Source organism: Leptonotus elevatus, chromosome 6 (assembly GCF_054856555.1).
Source record: "Leptonotus elevatus isolate MCC_2025b chromosome 6, RoL_Lele_1.0, whole genome shotgun sequence".
NCBI lineage: Eukaryota > Metazoa > Chordata > Actinopteri > Syngnathiformes > Syngnathidae > Leptonotus > Leptonotus elevatus.
Genome location: NC_141244.1, coordinates 9378245 through 9403725, shown reverse-complemented (window position 1 = coordinate 9403725; position 25481 = coordinate 9378245). Strand labels below are relative to the sequence as shown.

At 38.1% G+C, this 25481-nt stretch overlaps 1 protein-coding gene across 2 annotated transcripts in view; it reads right to left on the bottom strand.

Moving 5' to 3' along the window:
- LOC147171972 (low-density lipoprotein receptor class A domain-containing protein 4-like) overlaps window positions 1-24883 on the bottom strand; it is a 167461-nt gene extending 142578 nt beyond the window's left edge. For both annotated transcript variants that reach the window (XM_086078529.1, XM_086078527.1), the window contains exon 1: window positions 24756-24883. The gene's annotated coding sequence lies outside the window, so the exon portion shown is untranslated. The remainder of the gene's footprint in view (window positions 1-24755) is intronic.
- Between the last annotated feature and the right edge of the window lie 598 nt (window positions 24884-25481).

Below are 25481 nucleotides of genomic sequence, written 5' to 3'. Positions count from 1 at the left end.
TGTTCCACCTAAAAGGTGAAAATCCTTAACTTCTTAAGAAGTGTATATGATCGTGTGGTGACATTTCACGTTGTACAGTTCAGAAAAAAACATTCCAGATTACCACCACAATAAGTGAAATATGCGATATTGAAATATTACACGCTGTCCAACTCCCGACGTCGGATTGGTGTATCTGGGCCTTAAGAGCTGCTCTCACTGCTCGGGACAGAGTCTTTACTTCTGGAAATAATGTGTGTGTGTGTGTGTGTGGGGGGTACTACAATCTCCACAAGGCAATTAAATCAGCCAAGCAAGAATACAAGGAGAAGATTGAGAACCAACTTAGTGGGAATAACATACACAGCGTATGGCAGGGAATTCACATCAGATCTGACTATAAGGTCAGACCTAGTTGTGGAGCCAGTATGTCAGCCTCCCTGCCAGACAAGCTCAATCTTTTTCTTTTTTTTAGAGGGGGGGCAGTTTGAGGCCACCAACTCAAATCCCCCAGAACAAACACAAATCTCCACCCTTATCACAGAGTATGAAATGAGTAGGTTGTTCAGCCGGGTTAACACCCAGCAACTAGCTGGTCCTGATGGGGTTCCTGGTGAGTGATCCAAACATGTGCGACACACACAGCTAAAGGGTGTGTTCACTCAAATATTCAATTTCTCACTTTCTGTCCAGGTACTTCCATCTTGTTTTAAGCCTGCCATGATCATGCTTGTGCCAAAGAAAAGCAAAGTGACTGAAATGAGTGGCACCTCCACCCCCATAATAAGTACATGCTTTGAACGGCATGTTAAAAATAAAATGTGAAACATGAACTCCCCACAATGGACCATCATCAGTCTGGCCATCGGGGTAACAGATCCACAGAGGATTCCACTCCTACACTACTTCTTAACACCCTTACTCATCTAAAAAATAACTCATATGCCAGACTTCCTTATGTGGACTATAATTCAGCATGTAATGCAATAATCCCTTCCAAACTCACTGTTAAAAAAAGGGGGGGGGGGGGGACAAAAGTAATATTTACTTGAAAAAAAACTAGTAAAGTTTTTTTTACTTAGAAATTCTAAGTAAATTTTACAAGGAGAGTTTTGAGTACATTTTACCAGTTTGTTATTTATAAAGTTACTCAACCATTGAGGAACACACTCATGACCTTCATCTTGGGAGCCACGCCACTCTTGTTATTTGCCACACTATTGTATTTCTGGTGTGTCCAAAATGTGACCAAAAACTGGTCTCTTGGAGGTACAAGGATTCTCTGCCTGACACCATAAATATACTAACCCACACCAGCAGTGGCATGGCTCAGGTGGTCTCACAACCTGAAGGCTGTGGGTTCGTTCCTCAACACTTGAGTAGCTTCTTTTTTTTTATGAACTGGTAAAATGTACTAAAAATTCTGAATGTAAAAAACTTTACTACCCGGTATTTTTTTCTAGTAAGTATTACTCTTTATTATTATTTTTTTATTTACAGCTAAACTAAACTCACTAAACTCAACAACCTAGGGATCACCCCAGAGCTGTGTTACCTTATCCTGAATTTACTCACTGACCGTTGGCAGGGTTCCATCATCTCTGTTCATCTGATACTGAACATTGTAGCACCTCAAGGGTGCGTCCGGGTCCCCCTACTGTATTCCATATACAGCCACGATTGTGTCTATACCAGGAGTCTGCAGCCTGTGGCTCTACAGTCACATGTGGCTCTTTAGTCCCTTTCCCGTGGCTCCCTGTAGGCCTTTAAAACAATTAGTAGAAATTAATATTTTTTTACATTTTTATTTTTCTTAGATAAAATATTATTTTAATTAATTAATTAATTAGATTAAAAAATGAAGAAATATAAAACATGTCACAGTCCGAAATTTTAGTTGACCGAAAAAGAGAGACGAAAGGTGGATGAAAAAGTTTTTAAAATGACCTAAACATGTCCAAAAAGTAACCATAAAATGTCTAAAAACAAAAAAAGAAAGTCAGAAAACAAAAAAAGAAAGTCAGAAAATAAAAAAGTCAGAAAATTTATTAAATTAAATGCAGAAAAGAAAATGTAAAAAAAAAAAAAAGTAACTCTAAAATGTCCAAACAACAAAAGAAGAAATCCTGAAAATTAACATATAATGTACATAAAATTGCCCAAAAAGTTTGTTTTTTTTTAAGGTAGAAAGGATTTTTTAACTATGAAATGTCAAAACACAAAAGAAGAAATCACCAAAATTACCATAAAATTGCAACAAGTAAAGAGTTAGAAAAGTGATTTAAGAAAAGGCAGGAAAGAAAATGTTAAAAAAACAAAACATAAAATGTCCCAAAATAAAAGACGAAATCCTCCAAATTACCATAAAATGTTTACAAACTTGCCAAAAATGTCAAATTTGATAGAAAGGTAGAAAAGTCTAAAAATGTATAATCATAAAAAACTATGTATGAAAAAGTACAAAAACAAATCCAAAAACAGAAGAAAAAAGGTAGAAGAAAATGAATTCTAATGTTTTGTGGCTCCAGACAGATTTTTGGTTGTTTATTTTGGCCTAAAATGGCTCTTTTGACAGGAAATGTTGCCGACCCCTGGTCTATACCATTCGAAACCTAGTGGTCAAGTTTGTTTCAAAACTGATGGGGACAAGTTGGCATTACCGGAGGGAGGTGGACAACCTGGCAACTCAATTTTTTATATCAGTGAGTGCAGCAAAGCAACAGTATTTTATTAATTAGACTTGATACGTGGTGAAATTAGAATAACAATGTGTTTTTTATTGTGCTATGCAATTGGTTTCACGAGTTATAAAATATGAATTACTTTGTGACACCCTGCAAATTAGTTAAATGTATTTTTTTTTTTAGTCCTCAAGTAGAAGCAAAAACAAAGCCTTCTTTTGAAATTGGGAGAGCATCTGCCAGAATAAATACATTTTTGGTAAGACACCTGAACCACTGACTGGTCATTAGATTTGACTGACACACACATTTACAGCCACGGCCTGCTAATGAGCTAAACGGAGAGAATAGGAAAAGTAGAAGACACTCTGGACTGACAGTTTGCCCCCATACCTCACCACTGACCAGACACACGCACACACTAGCAAGTATTAACGCTGTCTTGCTTGTTGTCGAATTCCAACAGCTGATTGATCTGAAAAGAGCATCATCACCACCAAATGTTACTGGGAGAGGCATGAAGATCAAATTGCATGTCGTCTGGTAGTTAAAAGGATGAAACAAAATCATGTTTGTGAACATTGGATATGTCTACATGGTAAAAACAAATGACATAGAATCAAAAACTAAGCGTTGGTAAGTCCAAAATACTATTAAGTTTTATTATCTCATTCAAGACGTGTTGGTAATTCATCAGTTTAAAAAGTGTCGTGGGGAAAATAACACAATGAAACATTTTATTAAAAAGAGAAAACCCACTATTAGCTTTCCATGGAAAAATTTAACAGCAGGCAATTAATTGGGTCTTGTGCAATATTAATGAAGTACTCTGCAACCATGGAATAAATAATTTTTATGATTATTGCAGAGGGTGTAGTAGCGTCTCTGTATAAAGTGAAATTTTTACTTTAAGTTACCCTAAACCTCAAACTTTCCCAGCTAGTATGAATGAGAGGCTACTCTGGACCCGCACCAGTCAATCCTGGGTCTGACAAATAACCATTCAGTTACATTCGCACCTATGGGCAATGTCTCCAATTAACTTGACATACACATTTTTGGACTGTAAGAGGAAGCTCAACATGTGAACTCTAATATTTATTTTTCAGCCCTCTTAGCTCCTAGGCTTCACCCAAATCATTTGATAAACCCAAAATTAATTTGACCATTCAAGCGGGTTACTATAAGACTGGAATGAACCTTAGGCTTGTTACAGTGGACTCAAGCAACAAAAGCAATTAGTTTCTTCAATATGAATCCCTCCCACGTTTTATGGTCATTGAACAGAAGGCCCGCAGGCTCACACTTGACAAAAAAACATGCCTAGTCCATCCATGTATCAAATTATTGGACAAAGCCAAGAAGTGGCATGACAATTTTTGAACTTTTTGAGCAATTAAACATCCATGAGCCAAAATCATCCATCTTTCACAAGTGCATTCTGGGAAAGATCCAATACAAACTGTTTGGAAAAACACCAGCACTTTCTGTCTGTCGCCTCCATTAAGGGTGTATATTAGGGGTGTGCCCAAAAATCGATTCTCATAAGAATCGCGATTCTCATTTAGTACGATTCAGAATCGATTTTAAATGTCCCAAAATTGATTTTATTTCAATTATTTTATACTGTCTTGCTCTTGTTTGTGTGTGCCTTTATTGGGAGCACTGTTCATGTTGTACACGATTTGGCCACTTAGGGGCAGTGTGGTTCCGCTCGTTCTGATACACTGTTAAGTTGTAGCCACATAAAAGCAAAAAGTCATGATCAAGTTATTCCAATAAAAGTTGTTTTTTGCAGTCTAGGGTGTTAAAATGCTTCTCTGTATACATTCCTGAAGCGTTTTGTATCAATAGTCGTTCTTTTGAGTGATAAAAGTGCCACGAGTAGCGCGCTAATTAGCATTAGCGAGTCAGACTGGAGTAGATCATGACAATTGTTTGCATATCTATAAATTGAACCAGAAATCATTGTCAATCAAATAATTTTTAATCTAAATTCGTCCTGAATCGATAATCGATTCTAAATCGAATCGCAGACCCAAAAATCGGAATCGAATCGATCATGAGATTCCAAGCCCTAGTGTATATACACATATCTTTACACATCACATACCAATTTGGATTCGGGGAATTTGAAAAATAAATATATTTTTAATGGGTTATTTTATATCATGACTATTTACAGTTGGGCACGGGAAAATGTGTAAAAAAAATTCCATTTATTCAAAATCCAAATATGATGTAATTGCATCTTCTCATTCTTGCTGGGTAATCAGAAAGGGAAAAAAAACAATCCTTATCAGCTGCAAGCTTTGCTTCAGTTTAATCTTGCACATCACCAACTGACAGATCCTAATTTATTTCTCCCACTGCAATATAAACAGCCCAGATGATCATTTAGCTGTAATAGATTTTTTGGCACCCCTCATCTAGTGAATCATTACAAATAGCAGGTCTGCCTGTCAGCTTCAGACAAACTCAATATAAACCCATTCTGGAACTGAAAGAGGGGAAGTGGCTTGAACCTACACCTTAATCCCGCAATAAAACAGAAACAAACTCATACAGAGTAGCAGGTGGCCAATGCCACAGAGATGACACACAGCAACAGCAAAAGTTTTCTCTTCAGTCTAGACATGTGGGCGACTAATGCCAGAGGATTGTGGCAGTGACAGACAGAGGGGCTGAGACTGAGCATGAGATGATGAGGCTGAAGTGGCCAACGGTAGAGGGGGGGGGGGGGGGGGGGGGGAGTGAGGCAGGTGAGTTTCAGGGCCTGTATGACCAGGCTGTGGCTATTAGAAGTGAACAAAATGGGTGTGTTGTGTTTTGCCACGTGAACCAACTTTGCAAGTGGACTTTAAAATGCAGCCATAGATATCATGACTTATCTCATATTTATTACTGTGAAAAGGGAAGTAGGTAGTCTGAGCATTTCCAAAAATAAAAAAAGAATAAATAGATTAATTAATTAATAAATTTAAAAAAGTGATCCGATATGAGACAGGATCTTTTCCTTTTACTCTAAAAAGAGAATTGTTGAACCAATTTAAGATTACCAATTGAATTGTCGACCAATTTAATAAAATTGTTTCAATTAGTAACACACCATTGAATTAAGTTAATCCAAAGTGAATATATTAAGTTTAATTAATTATGAGTTCATTAAACTTAATATATTTATTCACTTGGGATTAATTTAATTCAAGTGAACTTGCACTTTTGATTAACTTCATTCAAGTGAATATATTTAACTCATAATTAATTACATTTAATAATCACTTTGGATTACCTTAATTTAATCGTGTGTTACCAATTGAAGCAATTGCATTAAGTTGGTCAACAATTCAAGTTGGTTCTCTTTTTAGAGCGTAGGTCATCAAACCTCCATTCCATTTTAGAATTTCACCACTGTGGTGCTTCTTCTCACTTTACATAGTGATTTCAGCCTTTAGCCAAGAGGTAGTCAAGGGTGCACAAAACCAGTGCGCAAGAACTAAAACAGTATGTTACAAGACTTGTTTTCTTATATATGAAACCAAAAAATCTTGTGATATAATAGTAGCAAACAACTTTAACATGTTATCTACAAGGCATGTAACGATATCCAAACATAACATTAGAGACAAAGAAATAGGCTTGGCCAGTCATTTTATTTTAAATGCTAATTAGTTGAGGTCATAATTATACATACAGTTCAAATAGTACAGGTAACATTAACCTCAATGCACACATCAACGACCTACAATCACTAATAACACTTAATATTGAGGCACTTTGTGGAGGAACGTAAACGTATTAAGTTTCCCTTCATCTGGTGATTAGCATGGATCTTAGACATGATAATCATGCCTAATTCAAATTAAACTGCACAAATGGGAAACAACCTGGCTTTTTTTAACAGATGTTCTGCTTTTGATGTCGTCATGACGACGGCGACATTGTGGCAGTTTTAATATCGCGATATCACGATATTGCCGTTATCGTGACATCCCTATTATCTACTTTATTTAACTGAGATGCTCATCTTATAATGTGTGACTCTTTTCACTCAAAAATGACACAAATAGAGTTTGAAACCACTAACAGCTTAAAATTGTTAAAAATGCAGCTTCTAGATAAAAAAACCCTGTTTGATTTGCTGCACCTAAAGTGCTATTAGCTTTTCACACCACCAGACATAATGGTTGTGTATTTAGTTGTGTACTTACACAGGTTTTTTACATGCTAACTCCGACTTACATGGATGACATTTTTTCAAGTAGGTTGTGCATATACCGGATTGGTTGTCACTTTTTTTTCCATGGCCATGTCGTCCTTATGTAAGTGATGAAATATAAATAAAGTGCAAAATTAGCTAAACCTGTGTGTTTCTTCTTCCTTGCTGTTTGCTTTGCTTTTGTCGCTTCTGTCTCTTGAGCACTAATTAACTAGCTAACAGCCAATCAGAGTAATCAAGTGTCACCGATTTTTTTTCTTCACACACCTGTCCGATGGCGCTCACAGGCGCTCAACTGACTCGACATTGGCTTTGTGTGTTCACACCTTTAGGTGTAGGGGAGCAAGGCTTCGAACAAGATAGCTGTAGCATTGTGTTGTTGTTAATTAAATCAGTCCAAACATGTTGAAAAGAAATTCCTCAGTCTTTGTTAGCCGTTTGTGCTTGTGAACTATGTTTGCTCAAATCCTGTGAGATCGTCCCTGGTCTCGACATTTGTGGCAGTGCAGGAAATGCTGCGCCATGTGTTACATAAAAATGTAAACAGCTAAGTTGCTGCGAGTTGTCAACTTGAATGTTTCAATGACAAGGCTGGTGATCGACCACCGCCCATGAAATCATCGAGCAGTCGACGTTGACTTTTATCACATTACGTCAACTTAAAACAATCCGAAGTCCTGTAACCCTTATTACATGCTTGTAAAAACATTTCGATTTTCACATCGCAAAAGGCATGAGAAGGGGACTCGCACATTTCAGCTTCGGCATATTTCATGCAAGCTTATCTCTGCAGTTTTCTGGACACAGACACAACATTCCTGTTTGTAAGAAACACCGTAATAGAACTGGTTGCAGTTAATGCGTTTATCATTTCTACAACCGAATCCCCCGAAGCAGGAAAAGTAAAGCGGTAATGGGTAATAGGAGGGAGATAAAGGTGAGAGACAGAGCGAGAAAGACAAAAGAGGGAGAGAGGGAGCAGAGAGAACAAAACTATGCTGCATTGCAGCACGGCCAACAAATATGACTTCTTTGTAAGGCTGAACACTGTTTACGAGGACGGTGCCGTCTCAGACTTACACACAGGTCTTTTCCTCAGAGGATTATCATATATGACCTTGATGAAGGAGAAGGACACTTGGACAGATCCATTATGACCTCTTTATCAGCTTGTAGTCCTGCTGTGTGTATTAATGTATTTTACCTTAACCTATGAATATACTGTACGTATCGGTCCAAGAGCAAAGAAGGATGGGGAGAGGTATTTGTCCTTCATGGGTTATTTGTGGCTTTAAGCACGAGACTGCAGTGATAAAATGTGTTTCACCTCATCAGCGAACATTCTTGGCAGTGGACACAACAATGCCATTCATTCAGTACACTTCAGTAAAGTTACATAGCACTGAGGGAAATGGAATACACTTGCAGTTTGGTGAGTAATAAACAAAGGATTTTACATGACAACAACAGAATCACTAATGGATTTCCACGGGAAAGTCTGTAGCCTGAACTATCTTAATGCTTCATTTCTGAGAGAGGGAGACATCTACCAAGACAGACACATAGCTCGTGGGACTGGGGGGGGACACAATTCTGTTCCAAACCACTCATACAGCCAGCCAGCAGACAGGAATATAGTCAGTCAGTCATCAGGTTATTGCTGTCAGTCAAAGTTGCTGCAGCAGTGTTGCGCAGTGCTTCTCTCACTCCCTCGTTCTCACTCTTCGACAACCTTCCACCTCCGTGTACATCACCTTGATTTAAGTTTCCTGCATTTGACCTCCCTCTTGCACGCCCACGTGACCTCTATCTCCACCCACTTTGTTTTGTCTGCCCGTTTATGCAAAAATGTGGATATATTTCCATGCATATGGAATATTTAACAGACTTAACAAACATTAGGTAGACCAGGGTTGGGTCATGGCAATTTAATGTAAGAGCTGGATTAAAATTCTAAATCACAGCTTCCTTCCATATTCAAAAAACATGCAGATTATTATGACTGTATTTGGATTGGGTCATGAGGTCATTCTGTTGTCATGATGTTGTCAGTTGCTATGTCACTTAATGACGATGATGTATTTGTCACTATGCCGTTGCCGTCTCCCTTATGATGATGATGTTGCCAGTTACTATGCATTTTCTAGGGTCCTTTATTTATGGAGGACCAAAACTGCCAAAATTCAAAATCATAAATGACTAAAAAATAAATACAAGTGAAAATAAAAACGGATATAAATAATACAATTAAAAAATTCAATAAATAAAAAATAAATACAAATGGAAATAAAAACAACAATATATAGAGCCACGTCAACCTTGTGAAGATGTTTTCTATGGGTTTAACTTGTATTTTGGGCAGCTACAAAGGCGGGCCACAGAAGGTGGGACTGCCTATATTGCCGTAACTGGTGAGCCCAAATAAGCGAAGTGCGCATTACGTTTGTGGATGCGTGAAAAAAAAAAAGCGAGGCTACCAACTAACCGTTATTTTAATGGCGGAGATTAGAGTGATGACAGTCTTTGCGTAACTGTACAACTTAAAGCTTGCCCGTCAACCCCCGAAGTCAGTAAGCCGCATGCTACGCATGTTTAAAATACATTGAATAAAAAAACTGCAACTTTCCAGCGGTTGAAATGTTAGAAATCAGAGCTCATTCCATTGGATCCAATTCATTTTCAATGACCGTATGGTAGTTTAGCCTACCTACCCACAATGCACCACACCACTACCCATAATGCACCGTGCAGTTGAGATGCGCACTTTGCTTATTGAAAAATGTTTAATTCAGCACAACACGCTGATTACATCATCACATCCAATAGGAGATAGTGGCAGAGTAATTTCAGAGTGACATGAGCAAAAGATTTTAGAAGATTATGGATTTTTGAAGAGTTGTACTGCGGGAGCCTATTGATTTTAGATATTGGTACATAAATATTAAGCTAATGCTACTGATGATTAATTAATTGCTTTATTATTTATTAGTTTTTTTTTGGGGGGGGGGGGTTATTGATCAAGCCCATCCTCGTCAGACAACCCTGATTAGACGCATAGGACTTTTGGCAGGGTCAGTCTTTTGTGTTGAAGGGGTGAGGAGTGAAACAGTTTATCAAGCACTAAAATAACGCTAAATTAAAAAAAAAAAATTCATCTGCTTGTTTGAAGTCCACCACCGATAAATTTGTCAAGTAGATAAAATCATAACCTTTTTGTTGAACCTGAAAAGATATCCATGAGTGCTAATTATTTAATGAGTCACGAACCTCCTACTCTGAAAGCTATTATGGCTTCTTTTTTTTAGTAGAGTAGAGAAAACATAAATGCAGCATCCCAGATCCCAAGCTCTGGAACACAAAACAAAAGCTGTACCATGATGTGGTTAAGAAGGCACAGCGATGGAAGTAGATGTCCACTACTTTGGATGTACCATGTATGTATGTTATCTTAAAATAAAATACAGCATAGCCACACATGCTTCACCTGTAGCATTTCTCCTCCTCCTGAAAGACGAATTCACATTACTGAGCTGCAGCTTACTTTATGTCCAAACCAGCGGAAAACGTCAACAGGCTACTTCCAGTTTGGTCGCTTAGCAACCAGTGCCATATATGAGCAGCCCTGTGCCATCCTGCACCATACCACAAAGCCAAGTGCAGTTTGTACGAATCTTAACTCATTTGGGGTATAGTCTGTTTCGCACCATTGCCTATAGCCACCTTAAATGTAGTGTTAAATGAAATAGATTATGCTAAGAATTTGGATGAAAAACCCTAATAAGGTACTTTATCACTCCCTGTCAAGCAACACATTATGATGGATCCCCTTCTATATGTTGGAGAAAAATGTGGAGCTCAACGTGCAAATCATTTTCATATACTATGGGACAGCCCACTCATTAGACAGTACTGGAAGGAATGTTTAAATGTTTCTTTACATTTGGAATGACAACTGTTTATTTTGGATGTCTACCTCATGATTGGATTAGAAAAGATAAATATTTACTAGGTACTTTACTGATTGCAAGGCACCGGATATCCCTTTGTCAACATGTTGGGATTTAATAATGGACATTTACAAAATGGAAGGCCTAACAGCATTTGTAGATCAGAATGACGGTTGGTTTGAGACTTGTTGGGAAAATTGGTTAAGGTACTGGTACATAAAAATTTAAAAAAGCCCAATTTATTTTTGAATTAGGAAAACAATGGTACGGTCACTCCCTGATCAAAATGCTTATATCGTTTATATTGTTTTAATTATTTTTTTTTTGCCTTTTTTTTGTCTTTTCTTTTTTTAGATGGGAATTGTTTTATGGAGGGATTAATGATAAAAAAAAAAATAGATTATGCTTTGTTGTGAATGCACACGCATCTACTGTCATCATGTTAAAACTTTACTTCTGAGATGCTGCTGGATTTTTTTAAATATGTTTCGAAAAAGAGATTTCTAAACGTGGATGGATTTTATTCAGCTCGTGAAGGTACCATAAGGCAATAAAGTGATTTGACATTCAAGAAATGGGCCTTATTCACATATTGCCCTCATCATTAGGGCAATTTTGCCAAAAACGCCTAGAAAAAGTTAGACCCAAAATAAATTTGAAGCTGTTCTTGAACCATTTGGAGTATCAGCATAGTTTTTCCCCTTTTATTAAGATAACATAATAATAATAATAATAATAATAATAATAATAATTATAATAAAATAATAATAATTGTTATTATAATTTTTGCCACCGGTGGGATGTCCGCACAATAAGGGGTTAATAGTCTTCTGAAAAAAATCCAACGGCATTGTTCATTAAAAAAAATAATCAGGAAAATGTTCATTGACAAAATATTCTCTCGTAAAATAAAATGTACTTCTGCAGAAAAAGACATGCTTTACTGAACCCCCAATTTTCCACCTTATGCCACCATCTCCTCACCCTACTCTTCAAAACCACATACGGCATTACTTTCATCTTCCCTCTGCTGCTCACTCTCATTCTTCACCCTCATTTATTCTGAAAAACTCCTCATTGACAATTTTCCCCGACCGTGCCATTCTATCCTCTTGCAAACATCCTCAGCATGTTTTTTTTCTTCTTCTTCTACTCCTCACCAGCCCTTCAGAGGGCTACATTAAAAAACTCTTGTCTCTCCTCTCTCAGGGCAGGGATCAACCTCAGCCCATTTCACACATGACAGAGTGTGTTGTATGCCGGTGATGTATGTATGCTACTAGTAGTGGCAGCACTGATGGGTGGCAGCAGTGATATGGAAATGACCAGGGTGTGTATGCACTGTGCATGTGAAGGGCAGCAGAGTTGACTGGAGTCTGACTGAATTTCAATTCACTGTGCTAGAGTAAACGTCTCGCGGTTTCGTTCGCAGCTCTTCAGCATTCTGAACAACTTTGCTTTCTGGTTGAACTGAAACAAGGCACAGAAGGGATGTGCAATTCCACCAGTAAGGCTGATGCAATACGTATGGAACGTGCAGATGCTAAACGCTCAAGGAAGTTTAAATTCACACCAGTCACTTACAATTTTGGTTGTCCAACAACGCCAATATATATTTAAAAAAAAAAACAATTTATATGGGAGCAACAACAACAAAAATATAAAAACACAGAAATTACTGGGAAGACAGGGAACAAATGTGAAGCATTAACTTACATCTGTGACAGTTTAAAACAGTTAACGTTTAAATTGTGCTTTAAAGTTCCACTCAAATTTGATATATGATGGGGCTCTGCTAACATGTTCGTATGTTTAGCGCCATATGTTGTTCGGCCATGTACATGCTCAAACTGTCAATGCTGACAGAGAAAGCGAGAAAAATAGCTAAGGGACATGCAGGGTAAAACAAATAATGTGGTAGTGATTTCAAAAGAATGCTAAATTAAATGAAAGATGCTTGTAACCATATGTTTACAGCATTGCTCATGTCTGTATATATATCTGGTTTATTTAGTAATGTATTCTGATAGTTGCTAGTTACCTGTTAGTAACATAATCTAAGTACCATACTAATAAAGCAATATAGTTTGATTACTTCTAATTACTTTTAATCCAGATGTATGTTTTTTTTATTCAATATGTCAAAATCAGTTGGTATAGCATTTTTGTTCCCAGTGTGTCTCTGTTTTGCACAAAACTTTGGTACCGTTACGTCCTTACCGTAGTTATTCATTATTCATTCATGCAATTTCTTCAGCTGTGCAAAGCGCACACGCCAAATGTTTTATATCTTTTAATATTCCGCCTTTAGGCACACTTATTTTAGTAGTTCAACCATCAAACTAATTTGAACTAGAATATGACTATAAATATGAGGCATAATAATAGCTTTAACTCGAGGAAACTTGTAGAGACATATATTGATACGGTCCTGCTGAATACGGATGAATGCAAATCAGCGCATGACATTGCCTTGTCCTATAGAACAGAGACTGAATATTTTAATCAAGTGGAGGATATGCAAATTAGCATTCCGCAATGAAAATCTTTCCTGTATTACAAACCCCAATTCCAATAAAGTTGAGGTGATTCAGCAGCATGTTGGGCTATATTCATCGACGTTGCTTATGCAGAGGCCAGCAGTGTGGCCCGGGAATCTGCTTGTTAATGTTGTTGTAGGTCTAGATTAGTGGGAGAGCAAGTATGGAGTGGATGAAATATCAGAACCGTCCTGAAATTCAGGTGGTGATAATGAGGAAAGGAGGTGTGAGGGAGTTTTTTTCACTGAGGAAAGAAGTCATTTCTATGTCTCTATTCAAACTCTACCCAGACAGTGGGGAGGTAAATGAATTCAGCTTGTGAATGATCGGCTACTCAGCGTTGGGAGTACAGGTAGAAAAAAGAAAGGTTAGCTGAGTCACCTCGGATTTTAAAAAGAGAACTTACACAGTGTCTGAGTAAGATGAACAAAGTCAAGTGTGTGCGTGCATGGGTGTGTTTGAGTGTGTGGTCGTGAGCGTGCATGTGCGCTTATGTGGATGTTTTGGGCAGTAGTGGTATTACGAGTAGCAGTGTTATTATGATTTGAATAACATTTCTCATAGGCATGGTCATAAAGTTTCTGTTTTCAACATCGTATAGCTTTTTAGTTGGGAACCTACTTACCGGTATGTGATAACATACAGTACACGGTAACATCCATATATGCGACATCATCGACACTACATTAATATTGACATTTAGGAATTAGGCATTGATATTTTATTTGATAAAATAATGATATGCTTGGGAGAATAAATATGGTCCCTTAACTAATTATCTTCTTCTGAGACAATCGCTGAAAACAATTTCTGTAACTCTGAATAAGACTATCAACATGTATTTTAGCTCAAGATGTACAATAGGAGGCTCATTTGATGGCAATTGATCTTTTTCTGACTTATGTAGCAGCAGGCAGCAATGTGTATTTCCTTTGTTTTTGGGCAAAATTGCATGATGAGGGAGTGAAGATACCCTGCACACAAAAAAATTCAAGCCCTTTTGCTTGATTCGAAGAGAAATATCCTGAAAATACCTGACCAAGAAATCACAAGAAACATCTGACAACTTTGCCATTACTGTGGATGCACTTTCGCTCATCTTGACCGGTATTTGTCCGTGGGTGCTGCTCGTCGTATTTAGTGGGCGGGGAGGGGAGTGCAATAAATAAAAATGTAAATATAACTTGGTTCTGTGGACGATGAGACAGATTAATTCTATTTCCATTCATTTAAATGGGAAAATTGCTTTGGTTCGCGAAAATATCCGTTTACGAACACACAGCAAATGATCACAGTGGTACCACCTCTACCTCCTTTTGGGCCAGAAAAAAAATCTACGTTATCGACAGTTTAAGACATTGGTTCCCAATAAAAATATAAGTTAGCCATCAAGTATCTGCTTGTTTAAATTAATCTGCGTATATAGAAGATAATAATAATATAGTACTGAGTCACTAAAGGGTTTGTGGTTCATTGGCCTGACTTCTATGCCAAAGGTCTACTCAAATAGGCTTCAGCCCCCACCCCCCAAACAGGATAAGAGGTGTAAAAAATGACTTGCTGGAAGGTGTTACTTTCATACCCAAACTGCTTGGGTCAGTGGCAGGTCAACCACATGCATCTTGTGTGACCAATTTGCCTGCAGCAACAGTTTGCACCTTGCTAAGGCAGACTGAATTAAACCATTTCCAGCTCATGAGCCAGTTTTAATCATCTGAGTCTCGCCCTGGGACCCGGTCTCATTAAAATGCAGCGCCGTCATTGGAATTGGGCCACCTCTCTGCTACAGTTTGAAGAAACTGCCGTGTAAGGCCAGAGTCAGACAGGCCCCTCTTTGCTATGTCTGGTTAGATTCCCTGCAAGTTCAGCAGGAGTTCACAATACCTTCTTATTTTTCAGTCACAGACTCCATCAATAATGCACATTGCAAAGCCAGAAAACACCCCTTGCCTTAAGCAACACACACACACACACACACCCCCCCCCACACACACACACACACACACACACACACTAGTGAGAGACCCATAAAGGGTGCCTATGTGTCAGTAGTGTGCATTAAATCTCGTTGTTTATGTTGGCAGTCTCCATTGTTTCATTGAATTATCACAGATGAGTTGAGAAGTAATAAGTACAGCAACACACAATAAATCAGCAAGTCTTACAAAGAAAAAATACAAGATTTTATTTGTATTAATTTTTTTACTAGCGCTTCAGAAAACAGGTGCTACAACCGTCATGCCATGATGACAATTTAGAGTTCAATTATCCTAAGAAATGTGGAATATTGGGGAAAGCCATGTCGCGAGTTTGGGGGAAACACGCTAACTCCACACTGGCTTTTTTTCCCCATAGTAACAGCATCTGGGGAAAATCTCTCATCAAAATGGAGTCATTGTCAAGGGCATCTTTTATGTCAAATGATGAAACAGAACTGGAAATGAAACACCTGGGCCCCTGGGATTTATTTGGTAGCATTGCAAAACTGCCCATCCGTTAATTTTCAATAACACTTAGCCTGTTTGGGTTCACATGAAGCCGATGTCTACTCCATCTGATTTAGGAGATACTGAAAGTCTACCTGGGCTGATCATTAGTCAATCACAGGGTACATTACAACTCTTCAAATCCTAATAAAGGGTTTAAAGTGTTGAATTGCTCATGTCCGAAGAAGCAACGACACTTTTTTTAAACAGCCTATTAAAAATGGTCTAATGTGTGCCTTTATTTGGCCAGTCATCCAATCACTTGCCTGTTATAACCATGTACAATTACATAATTCATATTTTAAAAAATTTATTTTTGTGATTTTCACCTCAAAAAAATAAGCACTAACAATTGCTAAAAGCGTATGAAAACACACAAGACAGAGTGTATCTGTACACAAGCCAGACAAAGGCACACACTCTGGCGCAGGCTGGCACTCGTCTTTGCCTGTCTCGCGCCTTCTCTCCAGCAACACAATACAGTCCCATTTGTGTGTCACATGGGCTCTGAGACAGACAAGACGGCATTGTCCACAACTAGCTGCAAATCAGGTTCTATATGTGTCTGAGTGGGAGAACAGTGCTCTTGAGTGGTGTGTTGGAGGGTGTGTGAGCGAGTTCGGGTTCAGGCCGACAAGCCCTGTCGAGTCTCACACACTCGCCTCGGGAGGTGAGAAGCTGCTAATTGGTAATGGGTGAACGCACACACATTTATGTACACAAATAAGAGCTAAGATATGAACCCAAAAAAAAGATATGTGAGAGCTTTTGCACAGTGAGCCATGTGAACTCTCTTTAACTTCACCACATAATGATATTTTTTATTATTATTAAATCTTGTTAGATTGTTAATCTATTAGCTATATTATCAGTAGCACTAGTTTTCATCAAATTCAAACTCAATTCTCTAAGAAATTGAAAAGACACAGTGTCTAATTCAGGAAAGTTGAGCTATTATTTGTAGGGCTGGGTATCGATTGTAATTTGCTCAATTGATTCAATTTCGATTCACTAGAGTTCAGTTCAATTCGATTTTTCCCGATTCCATTCGATTAAATTTTCCTCAAATCTGATATTAATTACGGAACATCAATTCTTCTAGAATATCAAGGACAAAACTCCACAAACATTAAATTCCAAATAAAAAAAATTGCGGCGGCAGTAACCAAACATTGTCTGTCATGACAAGTTTGCTCTATATTATTTATTTGGTTGTTACTAACATAACTATGACATTAATTTTTCAAAAATCATTTCCAGTTTATTTGGACGTACGCCACCATCGTTATTTACGTCATTCCGTGCGTAGTGACGTAGAATGGCCTCGTTAAGCCTCGTAGCGTTCCTAAAGAAACAACATGCGATCGGGAGAGTCACCCTCCCCCACACCGTCACTCGTCATTCACCAGACACATTCAGGAGTTTTGATCGTCCCTTTAGGAACGCTACGGAGGCTTACCTTGCTTTCTTTATCGGCGTTTCACATTGCTCGGAAAAGAGCGAGCCGCCATTCTACGTCACTACGCACTGAATGTGTAGCGACATAAATAACAATGGTGGCGTACGTCCAAATAAAGTTTATACAAAATGTATTAAACTGGAAATGATTTTTAACAACTGAATCTCAAAGTTATGTTAGTAACAACCAGAAAAATAACATAGAGCAAACTTGTCATGACAGTCAAGGTTCCTTTTAACCAAACATTGACATCAGCAAGGATGAGATTAACTATTTTTTTCAAAATTTTTATTCAATAAAAAGATAAATTAAAAAGATTCTGAATTGTCTTACATGCAATGTCAGGTTTTTCATAAATTAAAAAAATACTTTTTAATTCATGTGAACAATACATTTCAAGAAAATAGTAAGTAAGTAGTAAAAAAAGAAGTAAAAAATTGGCCTTTAAAATCCTATTTTCTTATGAATTTATAGGGAAAAGAGATATTAAAATAATCGATATCAGGCTTAAAAAGGAAAATTGATTCGATATTGATTATTACATTTTTTAAACCCAACCCAAACATTTATTAGTTACGAAAAATCAAACTGATCTAAGGTAAGATCTTATAAAGGCGATTGGGACAGTCATAATATTGTACAGTACTTACTAAAAAGCCAATTGGCATTTAGATGCTGATGAATAGATTCATAGATAACAGAGAATGGATTGCTTTACAAATCTATCGACAATGAAAATAACAGGCGAGCTCAATTGAGATGACGGTACTGATATCTCAAAGACCCGGAGCACTTTATTATGTTAACTTTGTCTACCTCTTGCCTACAACACCTAATTCGTTTTTTTTCTCTGCATGGCATCTTTTGTGAATGTCCCTTGGATCCTCATGCTTTCTCAAATTTTGGATTCTGAATCATAGAGTACAGTACAGTCATTTGAAATCACTTTACTTTCCTTCTTTTTGGCCGTTAAGTACACTAACCTGACCAAAATGAAATGAAATATAATCCTTGTCATTATCACATTATTGACGTCGTCATCCTGCAGTTTTGTCAGCCCACAAGCACCTTTTCAAAATGAGTCAGTTACCGACTCATACTAGCCAGTCCCCCTGAATTCCTTGGAGACACACCCCCACATCCCATTTCTACCGCTACCTCAACTCTCAAAAAGCTTATACAGTATGTGATAGGGTACACGAAAGGTCAGTAAAGTGCAGAAACTGCCTAGCAATAAGGAAAAGCGTCATCTTGTTGTCTTGCTGCAGTGAAATCTAGTGACATTGTGATCGTGTTATGTTAGACTTTATTCTCAGGGTCAGTGTGATCAAATTTCATAGCGATATTCGAATTCTGAATTTAGTCAAAAAGCATAAATATGGCCACAGTCAGCGATACATTTTCAGCCGTTAAATGAATGGGACAAACAGTCATAATAATAACACACGTACATGCATGCAGACTATCTGCCAACTCGACTCCAGCTCCGGATGTCATTCACTAGGCCACACCCCTTAAAGGCACACATACAACCAGTGTGTGGTTGTTGTGACTTTTGACTTATTGTAACGTGCAGTAATTTCACATCATAAAACCAGTTTATGTTTTTCCATTCTATTTTATTATGTTGTATTGTGTTAGTGCTGTTTTAGGGATGCTGAAATTTATTTAAAGCATTTCTTTTTTCTTTTTCTTTTTTCTCCCTCTTTTTTTCTCTTTAAGGCATTTCAATTTAGTTTGTAACCCTAATATGTTGTTATTCTTCTTTCGGAGGCTGCTGCGGGAAGGCGGGTTCCAATTAGATGTTTTTTGGCGTCTTCCTTGCTAGATGAGCCAACATGACAGGACAGGATTCTATGGAGAGAAATTTGTGTTTTTATTTTCAATTTAACAAAAAAAAAAGGGATTTGCAATAAATAAATAAATGCAATCAAACAAAAAGGGGATTTCAAATAAAACAAATTGCAACTCCTGAATTTTGGTTGCGGATCTGTTTTTTGGTTGCAAATCTGTTTTTCGGTTGCAAATCTTTTTTCTGTCTTGTGTGGGCGGGGCCCTCCGCTCAACCGATGATAGAAGCCTTTTTATTGGTCAGCTCGGAAGCCGCTGCGACAACGTTCATTGGTCAGCTAGGAACGGGGTTGTGACAATGCCCATCTGACTCTTCCTAGCTCATTCAAGTTGCCGCCAGCATCGAGGTAAATATTGCTTCTTCTTTCTTTTTTTTTACTTTTCTGTTTTAGTTATCTTATATTTATCTAAAAGCAACGCTTGATCTATCGTTTTTTCGGTGCTTTGGTGTAACCATTACAATTAGCGTAATCACCCACTCAGCATTGCTTAGCAATGCTAGCGAGCACTGATAGTCTGATACCTGACTCATTCATGAAGCTATGTTGTTGGCCGTCAAACACACAAATATACGGCTCACTGGGATAGCTGTTAGTATGAAGTTTTGTTTTCGCTTCACATACAAGCAGGACTGGGAGTGGAATTTATTTACAGTAGCTGCTTCCCCTACATCTTGGATGTTTGAAGTAGAGATTGCATTTGTGATAATTCTGTGATTATTATTTATTGCTCCTGTTTGTTTACTGTACAAGTAAAGTTGAAAAAGAGGGGGAAGCTGAGTAATGGCGACGATCACTACCGCTACTAATAAACTTTTCTAGATATACAAAGACACAAATAAATGTATCATACTAGACAATTTGTCTTTATACCACTATGGAGAATCAAGGTAATTCAGTTTCCTCCACTTTCTGTTTAGTGTCAAGGTCTGATTTATGGACATACACTGAAGATTATTAATTCAGTTCATCTGATTACAGATTGTTCTTGATTTGGTTCTGAATGTGGAGATGGGATTCAGCTGCTACTTAGTAGAGGGGCAGATCTATTCCAGAGGGGATACAGGGCCAGGGTAGCAAGTTTTCAAAAATAACAACATTATATAAACAATGTGTAACTACTTGCATGCTTGATTGGTTGGTTTTACCATGTTTAATAATTTAAAATAGAAAGAAAAAAATAATAGTGTTCCTTGCATCTTTCTATTTTTCTGTATGTGGCCCCAAGAGGAAGAAGTTTGGACACCAACAAACGGTGCGACCAACTTACCGACCGTAGGTGTAGTGGCGAGCAACCTGGCAAAATTGGCCAAATGGGTCTCGTAGTATGACAAAATCCAAGGATAATGTAATAAAATTAAATTATGTTGCTGAATTTTAGTTTTGAAAGGCAACAAAACTACTTTCACAAACTTTTGATAGATGGATAGATAGATGGATGGGCATCAGTGCCAAAAGGGCATGTGCCCCGGCACCCATAGCCCCCTCCTCTGCACGTGCCTGCTACAGTGATATCAATACATGAATGTAGGACATTTGTAGGACAACTGGTGGTTTCCTCATCTCAAACAATCGATTGAAACAAAAGTTAACAACAATGGTGGGTACCCCACAACCAGAAATTTCAACGTCTCAATAAATCATCATGTGCCCTTGAGCATCAATTACAGCTTGACAACGACGTCTCATGCTGTTCACAAGTCGACTCATTGTCTGCTGAGGCCACTCTTCTTGAAGGGCATCGAAGTTCTGGGGTGCAGTTTCCAGCCTCTACACGGCGACTCTGCTGATCCCACAGGTTTTCAACAGGATTCAGTTCTGGAGAAAGTGCAGGCCATTCCATTTGAGGTACACCAATCTCCAACAGCCGTTCCCTGATGATGCCACCTCCATGAGCCGGAGCATCGTCGTTTGTGAATTTTGCCGTTAAGCTCCTTGTTAGAGAACAGCAACTTGTGTAAAAAGTACTGAAACATTTGAACATGTGCATTCAAAAGCTTGGAGAAGGTCACATTTAGTTCACCTGTGAAGGTTTGAATGCATTTTAGGCTCGTCCTGAAATTTTACCCAAAAGCCAAATATCCCAAACTTTTTGTGAGTAGTATATATAATTTAGTGTGAAACATCGTCCAAGAGTTTTCTTTTTAACACAATGTGATAACTTCCCACCTTTTGACAGATGCTAATTTGGGGAGAAGAAAGTATAAAATTGGGACATATTTAAATCTTTATATCAGTCCATTTCCTTTTTCTTGGAGTTACTGTAGCTTTCATGAATTAATTTGACATTCTAGATCCATCAATCTGAAGAGCCCCTCCCTTTGGACCATGGCCGTGAACAGTGCACGGGATCTTCGTATGTGCCATCCAATGCTCTTTGTCACAGGAAAAAAAAAATCAAACCTCTTATTCCTTCAAATCTGGTCAGGACATCTTCTTGCACACTCTCAATGTTGCGGTCTAGTGGGCAATCAAGGAAGTTGCAGATTGGTCCAAAGAGACATTACATTTGTTTATGTCACAGATAAAAATAAATTCTTGTGCCAAGCAGTTTGTTTTTTTATTTAAAAAATAATAATTATAATAACTGCATATGAATTTTCCACATTTTTCCCATTAACAATAAAGTATTTTGCAGTTCAGGTAAAAACAGTATATGTGGAACAGACTCTGAGACAGATGCTTGTGGGCCTGCACCACCTCAGGAACGGGGGAGGCTCCTCCATTTTCATCTTCTGGTTTCACATCTTCAATAGTAAAGAAAATAGAAGTAGCTTATAAGTGACAAACATACAAAGCAGTTTTTTGTTTTTAATCAGGTAAGATGTGTTTGACACATGATTTGTAGAGTTAACAAACGAGCAATAAACAATATAACAATCACAGATTAAAGTTATTATAAAATATTTTAATCACTATCACCAATTTAATATCTACTTCAAACATCCAAGATGTAGGGGAAGCAGCTACTGTAAATAAATTTGACTCCCAGTCCTGCTTGTATGTGAAGCGAATGTAAAGGCTTCTTTTATGTGTAAAAAATAAAATAATAATAAAAAAATAATAAAAAAATAAAATAAAAACTTCATACTAACAGCCATCCGAATGAGCCGTGTATTTGTAGCGTCTCGACTTGCCAACATAAATGAGTCAGGTATCAGACTATCATAGCTAGCTAGCTAGCATGGCTAAGCAATGCTGAGTGGGTGATTACGCTAATTGTAATGGTTACACCAAAGCACCGGATAAACGATAGATCAAGGGTTGCTTTTAGATAAATATAAGATAACTAAAACAGAAAAGTAAAAAAAAAAAAAGAAGAAGCAATATTTACCTCGATGCTGGCGGCAACTTGAATGAGCTAGGAAGAGTCAGACGGGCATTGTCACAACCCCGTTCCTAGCTGACCAATGAACGTTGTCGCAGCGGCTTCCGAGCTGACCAATGAAAAGGCTTCTATCATCGGTTGAGCAGAGGGCCCCGCCCACACAAGACAAAAAAAGATTTGCAACCAAAAAACAGATCCGCAACCAAAAGTCAGGAGTTGCAATTTTTTGGGGGGGATCCCTTTTTTGTTTGATTGAATTTTATTTTAGGTTGCAAATCCCCTTTTTGTTTGATTTAATTTTTTTTTATTGCAAATAATTTTTTTGTTTAATTAATTGAAAATAAAAACACAAATTTCTCTCCATTGAATCCTGTCCTGTGTTGGCTCATCTAGCAAGGAAGATGCCAAAAAACGTCTAATTGGAACCCGCCTTCCCGCAGCAGCCTCCGAAAGAATAACAACATATTAGGGTTACAAACTAAATTGAAATGCCTTAAAGAGAAAAAAAGAGGGAGAAAAAAAGAAAAAAGAAATGCCTTAAATAAATTTCAGCATCCCTAAAACAGCACTAACACAATACAACATAATAAAATAGAATGGAAAAACATAAACTGGTTTTATGATGTGAAATTACTGCACGTTACAATAAGTCAAAAGTCACAACAACCACACACTGGTTGTATGTGTGCCTTTAAGGGGTGTGGCCTAGTGAATGACATCCGGAGCTGGAGACGAGTTGGCAGATAGATAGATAGGCATGCAGACTCTCTCTCTCTCTCTCTCTCTCTCTCTCTCTCTCTCTCTCTCTCTCTCACTGATACCGGCAGAGGCCCCAATACTGCATTAAAACAGTGGTATCGGGGACTACTAACAAAATAACATACCGATACCATTAATTCTGACGCTAATATAGGACTTTGGATGCAGCATCTTGTGTCTTGTTCATGCACGGCATTCACTGATGTGTGACATGTTCACTGCATGCCTATTGGGCCTTGAATGCTCTGAATCAATGGTAGGACAGTTTTTCATGTTGAGAAAAAAAAAACCTTAGGTATCGGTATGGTATCGGGGGGCAAAAAACGGTATCGGAATAACACTAGTAAAAACTAATAAATACAATACCCAATCTAATAATACAAATAGTATAAAAATAACTATTACTCAATTGCAAGATGTGTTACAACTTCAACGAGGGACATTTATTTAACGTGAATAAATTGAGTCATAAGCTTTTTAAATTAAACATGTGAGTCAAGGTATTACCAAAAAAAAACAAACGTGTTTTAGTGTCATTTATTTGGCCTTTGTAGTTTTTAATTGTGCAATCTTTTAAATGAAAACGTTGCAAGATTGTATTTGTCTTGGCTGGAAATTGTTGTATACTTGCAATTGATTAAAATTCCTACAACAATGGTAGGAATTAGGGTGGAACTATTTAAAAAAAATCTCATTGTGATAATACTGCGATTGCAAGAATCCTCTTCCACTGTATTTTTAAACAAATACAAGCAATAAATTAATCTGTATCACAATTAACTATCAGATTTTTTTTATACATAAACGTTTTGGTCTAGGATAGGCTTGTGCTAAAGTAAAGGCAAATGAACCATGAATTAATATGAATGACAGTTTATTCGCTCTGTTATAGCATGTGATCAATCTAAATATCTGTCAGGGAGACTTAATTGCTGTAGGGTAGTTGTTTATACTTTACAGTAGCCTACACGTGTGTGTCGCATGTGCAAACAAACAAACAAACAAACAAATAAATAAATAAATAAATAAAAAGTTGGTCAGCCCATGGCCTAAAACGTCAGATCTAGCTTCTCAGTTAGTCAGCTATACCATGAATTCATGTCAGCAGCACAGCCAAGCGCACCTGTGTTGCTCTCCCCTGAGGCCATCCAACGCTTGTCTCGTCACGGAGGTCACAGACAGCGGGACAGCCCGCTTCCCCTGGGGGGTGGGGGGGGGGGGGGGGGACGAGGAGGACGCCTATTGGTGCGATGGCCCCGCTGCGTGGATGCAAGCCAGCGCTAGCCTGCTTGCAGCTAACTTTAGCCCTGCTAGCTCATCCCCAACGTCTGGCGATGCTCGCTTGGTCAAACTCTGCACAAGCAACTTCCACCGGCCCAAAGTCATACCAGACACCGGGCAGCTGACTAGCAATTAGCCGCATCAGTTAGCAGCACGACCACAGCACTGCTCCGACGTTTTTACACAGTAATGCACTCAAATAAACCACAGTGGAAAGTTTCCATACCTGTCATTGAAGTCGTCACGCTGAGAGGTGACCGTGCCTCCTTGTGATGCTGGATGCCAAGTTCAGCGACACTACAGTGGCTTCTAGTCAGGGAAGCGAAATACTACCTCAAGCTGCCTCAGTGTACATCGCACTCTACTGGCAGCCGCCTTGTTCAATGGACATTGGACGACATCTGCAGGCGTTTAATGGTATTGCACCGTGTGAGTTCTTGTCAGTACTTTTTTGGGGGTTACTTTTGATCAGATTGAATTCGTTTACGCTGTTGTCAATGGTAGCGAGTAACGCAGATGGTTAGGGGGAAGTATACTTAAAAAAAAAAAAAAACGTATAAACGTCTCTCACCACAGATCCACAACCATTGAAGCATAATTTGGATCCAGAAGCAGACGGGAGACTGAAGTGGCAAAGAAAAAGTCAAGTAACAAGTAACAACAGAAAGCAGGGCTGGATGCAGCAGGTCATGGAAAACTAGACATTCTGACAATGTGCCACTGAGCTTACACACCAAAAGACATCAGGCTGCGCCCAACCTTGTGTGACAAAATAAAGGAGTCAAACCCAGTCCCAATAACCTTAGAGAAATTACTGTTCTTGATTGAAACATATATTCTGGCCTATACTTCAGATATGGTAATCTGATGACATGGCTAGATAAATGAAAAGATATATGATATTGCTTTTTAAACCATATACTGTATGTTGGTTGGAAAGCAATATGATATT